We start from the raw sequence: 6,732 nt of genomic DNA on the forward strand, positions 1-6,732 counted from the left end.
TTTTGCAACTATACCACTCTAGAATTCATGTTTGTGAGGTCTATAATGCTAGAGAATTATCTTTAGTAGTCCTCAATATGTCCTGATGCTTTTAGGGAGAAATAAATATTAAAGTTGTAAGTTATGACCAAATTACAAAAATTGTCAAATCCTGTTTTTTAGCCAATTTTAGCTCTTCTATGATTTTTTTGATGGATTTCATGATATCCAAATGCATTTTTTATTTTCTATGTCGCATATTATAACATAAAGCTAACATTCCTTGAGTTTTGGGGCACCTAATACCCTATTTTTCATAGTACACAATGATGGTAGATTTTTTCAATTATAGAAGAAAACGAAACATTCTAGTATATCAAGTATAGCTTTTTCAATATTGTTAGTTTCTTGTGACAACTACATGCATCTTGTAGGTAGTAACCATATCTAGTCATAAGGGTCAAATTTGGCTAGATATTGAATAGTTTCTATGAGATTCTACAACTCATAATGTTGAACCCATGTTTTTCATGTTTGCTGTATTTAACACTTCATCTTTGTCTCCAAGATTTCCCTTGGTAAGAGATGTATTATTCTTTTGACATGCTCCATGGCTCCTTATGAACATAAAGGACAATAGGGAACTAAGAAAACATGCATATATTATTTATATTGAGCATGGCTATAGAAACTTTGATGATAGGTTTGCAGAATGGTAAAAATTTAACTTTTTTGTAAACAAAAAATAGTGAGTGAGAAGCAATCGTATGTTCTGATCACCAACCCATTGAAGTTAACTAGGGAATTTATCTCAAGTCCTACAAAAATCCCTAATCTTATTTTTATGCAACAAAACGTAAGAAATGACTGTTTTGATGAAAATTCACTGGTCCATCAACTTTGGAAGCTTGGTGTGACCAAAAGATGAGAAATTTTACAAGTTTCTTATTTTTTCCATGTTTAGTAGGCCTTGAACTATAACCTCATGAAAGGATTTTACAAAATGAGTGGATCTACTATGGTTTTGGAGGTTTTTTTCAAAACCCTGAAAGGACACTTTTATGTCCTGTTAGGTTACCAACCTAGTGTTAAACGTAATTCTTTCGCAAGATACATAAACGCCAAAAAGTGAAACATAACATAAAGACCCAAAACATAGAGCAAACGAAATAAGGAAGTGAATCATAATACAAGAAAATGACCTCAACAAGCTACATTTTCACAAAGACTATCTTATTTGTTAATAATTAAACTCTACATCACAAACACTTGCCAATAATTCTCTAGATTCTTGAAGGAGTCGTATTCGTCTCATCAATTCACAATGTTATGTATTATCCATAATAAAAATTATGTTGTCAAATCATTAATACAAGAGCCTTTCATACAAAAAATTGGACAAAGCTTCCTTTGTAAAATGAAGAAAATTTCAAACTAACCATGGTCCAATGGACACCTCACATGCGGATTTCAAAATATTCACTTTCAAAATCATAGAAGGAATGATATGTCCATTTGTCAATACTTAAACTCTACATCATAAGCACTCGCTAATAATTCTTAGACTCTATGAAGAGTCGCATTCGTCATCAATGAAAACATGGCATTTATGACGCGTTTCACAGATACGAAAGTCGTATCTCAATTCCTTCGCCATTCTTTGAGCCGCTGCCTCTGCATAAATCGGCAATGCACTTCCACAAACAAACAAAAGTATATGTAGTTATTATGCATATATGTAACATGTGGTCTGACAGATCTGCAAACCTTGGTTGGCTTTTGAGCTCCAACTCATACTCCTCATTGATTTCCTCATTGATTTCTATCCATAGAGGATCCCACTTTTCCTTGATGTCATCTTCTAAACAAGAAATCAAAATTAGTGAATTCAAAAAGAATTTTTAAAATAGAAATTCACTTAACAAATTTAAGAAGCTTCAACTTACGTGTAGCAATGGTTTGCTCTCTCTTAAATGTCCAAAGTGGAACAATGAAAGCTCCCTTTTTCTTGCATATATCCTTCCCTTGCAAAAGCCGTTATTAAACCTCTGACTCTAGCATATGGAATCAACCTACACAATGGTATAGGAGGACAGTCGAAGCAACTAAACATACGTGTGGTCTAAAGTACATCGGCACCTCTATGCATAAAAATATTTTGCTCCTCGTCAATCTCTGCAGCTGCAGTTACCTCATCTCGCATTTCCCAAGGGATAATTTAAAGTTCGTTTTCTTCAGGAGCCAATGTGTCATCAATTTCGTGCATAGACCCTTGGTCAACATCCACAGAGTGAATCTCTTCCTCTTCAATGCCATGACACTCTGGCATTTCTGTTACTAACACTGATGACACCTGTTCACTACTTTCAAGTGGTTGTGTAGACTTTTCATTACGTAGACTTTTCTTTAATCTTCCACGAGATGGACTACAAATAAAATACACAATCAACATCTTCAAAAAAAAATTACATTGCCTCTAAACATGAACTTTAACATGCATGTCTATAAGCAATGCAAACTTGCTTCTAAACATGAACGTTAACAATGAAAACATTGCCTTTAAACATGAACGTTAACATGCATGTCTATAAGCAATGTTTCAAATAGAATTTAATCTTTACATAGTTCATTGGAGGAAACAAAAAATAAATACTATCTCCAACAAAACATTGCTTGTAAAGATGCACGCTAACATGTAATATGTATGACTAGAACCTCTTTTGTGCATAAAAACAAATTCTAGAAATACAACAATATATTCTGCTTCTCTAATGAAAAATTGGTTTAAACATGCAGGTCTTTAAGTTGCCCTTCAATAAAATACACAATCAATCTTTGAAAATATTTGGACAACACCTCCTTTGAATGTGGAACAAAATTTCAAAAAATATAATAATCCAATGGACACCTCACATGAGGGTTTCTTAATATTGAATATAAAAAACAAAAATAATCTCTTTTGAAACATTAATCACTTTTCTCTAAACATGCAGGTTTTTAGACACTAATTGACATTTTAATTAATTTGAAATTTAGCAAGCTTGGATGATTTGAAAGCTTTTTTTCATATGTAAACATCGTCTCTAGGCATTCACGTTAACATGCAAGTCTTTAGACACTAAATAAAATTTAGCAAGCTACAAACATTCTCGTCAACGGGTAGTTCTAGAAGCAACTTGCTTTTGTAAAAATATATACATTATTTTTTATACAATTTGCTTTTAGGCATGCACATCGACGGGCATCTCTACATGTATAATAATGACATCAAAAAAATGGTGAGAAAGTGTACCTAACAGGAGGACGTCCTTTACGTCCCGCCATTGCTCCTCTCTGATTTTTTGGTGATGTTGGCATGGAGATGCAAGCTTTGCGTCGATACTCGAATGACAGATACTTCGAAGGTGCTTTCTCACCTGCATGTGAAACTCAGACTCATAACCATATTTTGAAAGCCTCGAGAGACCGCACGCTCACGGTAAGGATGTCTCAATAATGTCTCGCTTATTCGCTTATGTTGTCGTTGCGGGAATTGGGGGTGCTCGCTAATTTCCTCTTCCTAATCAACATCTTTTCCATAGGCCAACGGCAATAGCTCAACAGCCTCTAATCTCCCTAATCTCAGTGGCTAGCCCAAGCCCTCATGATTCTCTCTCTCTCTCTCTCTCTCTCTCTCTCTCTCTCTCTCTCTCTCTCTCTCTCTCTCTCTCTCTCTCTCTCTCTCTCTCTCTCTCTCTAAACTACAGACAGAAATAATCTTTAAACTCTTCAAAAGATTAGACAACCAAAGCCAACACAAGGGATCGCACTTGACAAAACAAGAGCAAATTCATGCATTTGAATGCACATACAGCCTTGGCTTAGGATGATGTCTTAGAGAGGCGAGATGAACTCTTCTTAGCAAGACTCTCACTCCTATGATCTCATTGCTCCTTCAATCGTGATGCAAGAAGATTCCGATACTCGGAAACCTCATTGCTATGTGCTTTTTCTTCAATGAAAATTTACGCCTCTTCCTTTGTAGGGTGACAGGGGTCACCCGTCTCAGAATTTGGGTGCCTTATTAGGCTTCTTGCCTTTAGGTGTTAATGTTCGTTTTACCATCATCTTTTATTGAGAGGACTGAATCCACATACATGCAACATGAGGAAGATTAAACCCAACTTTAAATGTTTTCATCAAAGTCATCTGCAAGGGAACAAGGCGAAGGCACCTTTTTCCTAAAGTACTGAAAGCCAGAGTAAATTCGTTAAGTATGAAAGCTTCCTTTACAGCTGGGGTTCCCAACCTATTCATGGACGAAGGAGCCTAAATGCTAACGCTACACTCGACAGGCCACACTTTTTAATGACCACTTTGAGGGGTTTCAACTTCGGTCCACATCAAAGTGAAATGAGCATATAGGGTAAAATCTGAATATCCGATTGAAGCTTTGCTCTGCATTTTACATGTTGGACCAGTCATGTGTCGAGCTACATGCTGAAATTTTTTGTGCAGTCCATGATCCATTATCAGCAACTCCCTGTGCGTCTCAATAAGAAAGTCCTCGAGATTCCTGGATTGTTTTTTCTGACCTGTTCAAGTTTTTCTCCATGCTATTGCTAATTTATGAACAAAATAATGGGGATACATGATGTATCGGGAGCTTGAAAAGTAGGTTTGAAGGAGACAGTAATGCCTGGCCATAAACATGCTAAAAATAATTCGGTCTCTTGATCTCGTTTTCCCTTCTACTGTGTACCCAAGTGGCCCACATTGGTAGGGGGACATGAGCTTCCTTCTGCCAAATTTGAGCCAAATTTTATGATGGAGCAAGGGCCAAGGGCCCCGGCCCCCATAGGCATCTGGGACAGTACTCGAGGACAAATCACAACTGAATTGCCCTAGCAATACGTAACAACACCAAAAAAATGTGGTTCTCTCTTTTTCATGAGAGATTGAAAAGCTTTCTGATCTTGCTAGCCCTGTTTGAGTCCCTCGTCCTCGGTTTGTTGATGTCAATAAGACCAGCTAGTAGATGTTTGCTCTCTCCTTGCTTCACAATCACAAGGTTCAAAACATATAGATCATCAAGGCTCACAATGCATCCTCTCACAGACTTGCACCTGTGTTCACCCTTTCATTCCTACTTTTGTCAAAGGAAGTTGACAAATCCACCTTTGTGAGTCCCCATTGTATGCGTATGAAATTTCCTCTCTCTCTCTCTCTCTCTCTCTCTCTCTCTCTCTCTCTCTCTCTCTCTCTCTCTCTCTCTCTCTCTCTCTCTCTCTCTCTCACACACACACACACACACACACACACACACACACACAGTACATACAAAGGCTCGCTTTCCACTTAATTTTAATGAAAGTAACTAACAAACTCACACCTGCCGAGATTTGCTCAGTCCTGACAAGATTAGCCAAAAACCTGACGAGACCTGCCGCGATTTGTTGAGTCCTGTCGTTGCCGAGTCCCGAGATTTGCTCAGTCCTGTCGAGAACTGCAGTGATTTGCCCAGACTTGCCGCGATTTGCCGAGACCTGCCGCGAACTGCGCCGACTTGAGCCTGCTGATGGACACATGAGACCGCACGTTAACGTGCGCTCACTGCTCAAACTCGCTTTGGTTTTTTGAAAAGAACCTGAGTACCAGTGTTTACCAAAAACTATCTTAGGAACCAATGGAAAAAAGAAAATCTACCAGTTTTTAGAGAAATTTAGCCGGTTTTTATTGGTTTTTACATTGAAATCCTCAAAATTTAGCCGATTTCCTTCAAGGCAGTCCTCAAAACTAACCGAGAAATACACTAAAAGCCGGTTTTCTGTGAACAGTGCTGAGTACTCTGCTCCCAAAGAACCTGAGTACCAGTGTTTACCAAAAACTATTTTAGGAACCAATGGAAAAAAGGAGAGCTTTGAAAATCTACCAGTTTTTAGAGAAATTTAGCCGGTTTTTATTGGTTTTTACACTGAAATCCTCAAAATTTAGCCGGTTTCCTTCAAGGCAACCCTCAAAACTAACCGGGAAATACACTAAAAGCCGGTTTTCTGTGAACAATGCTGAGTACTCTGCTCCCAATGAACCTGAGTACCAAAGAACCTGAGTACCAGTGTTTACCAAAAACTATTTTAGGAACTAATGGAAAAAAGGAGAGCTTTGAAAATCTACCAGTTTTTAGAGAAATTTAGCCTGTTTTTACACTGAAATCCTCAAAATTTAGCAAGTTTCCTTCAAGGCAGCCCTCAAAACTAACCGGAAAATACACTAAAAGCCGGTTTTCTGTGAACAGTGCTGAGTACTCTGCTACCAAAGACCGCATGTTAACGTGGGGTCACTGTTCAGCTAAGCTTTGGTTTTTTGAGCCCAAGGACCTGCTCCCAAAGACCCCACGTTAACGTGCGCACAGCTTAGCTTTTGTTTTTTGAGAACTGCTTTGATCAAGACCTGCACCACTTTGCGCCCAAAGACCTGCTCCCAAAGACTGCACGTCAACGTGCGCTTTGCTTAGAAAGTTGTTGTGACACCTGCTCGCAAAGTGCGTGCGCTCTCTTGCAGATTTGAGAGCTGCTTCCAAAAATGCATGTTAATGTGCGAAGAACTGCCGACACTATTGAAGAACTGCCAAGTTTTCAGAATTTCTTGATACGATTACTCCTCTATCTAACAAGCGAAGAATAGAGAGGAGCTTAGAGATTTCCAAGAGGTCAAAGCATTTCAATGCAAAAGGTTTGGAAGTTGTCCTAGACCTCAAGAGCAGGTGTAGGTATC

General features: G+C 38.2%; 1 pseudogene; it reads right to left on the bottom strand.

Annotated features, from left to right (window-relative positions):
* Positions 1-3,839: 3,839 nt before the first annotated feature.
* LOC147440232 (small ribosomal subunit protein eS6-like) lies at positions 3,840-6,283 on the bottom strand (annotated as a pseudogene).
* Between the last annotated feature and the right edge of the window lie 449 nt (positions 6,284-6,732).

The sequence above is a fragment of the Adiantum capillus-veneris genome, chromosome 15 (genome assembly GCF_014529385.1).
Source record: "Adiantum capillus-veneris isolate H3 chromosome 15, ASM1452938v2, whole genome shotgun sequence".
NCBI classification, from domain to species: domain Eukaryota; kingdom Viridiplantae; phylum Streptophyta; class Polypodiopsida; order Polypodiales; family Pteridaceae; genus Adiantum; species Adiantum capillus-veneris.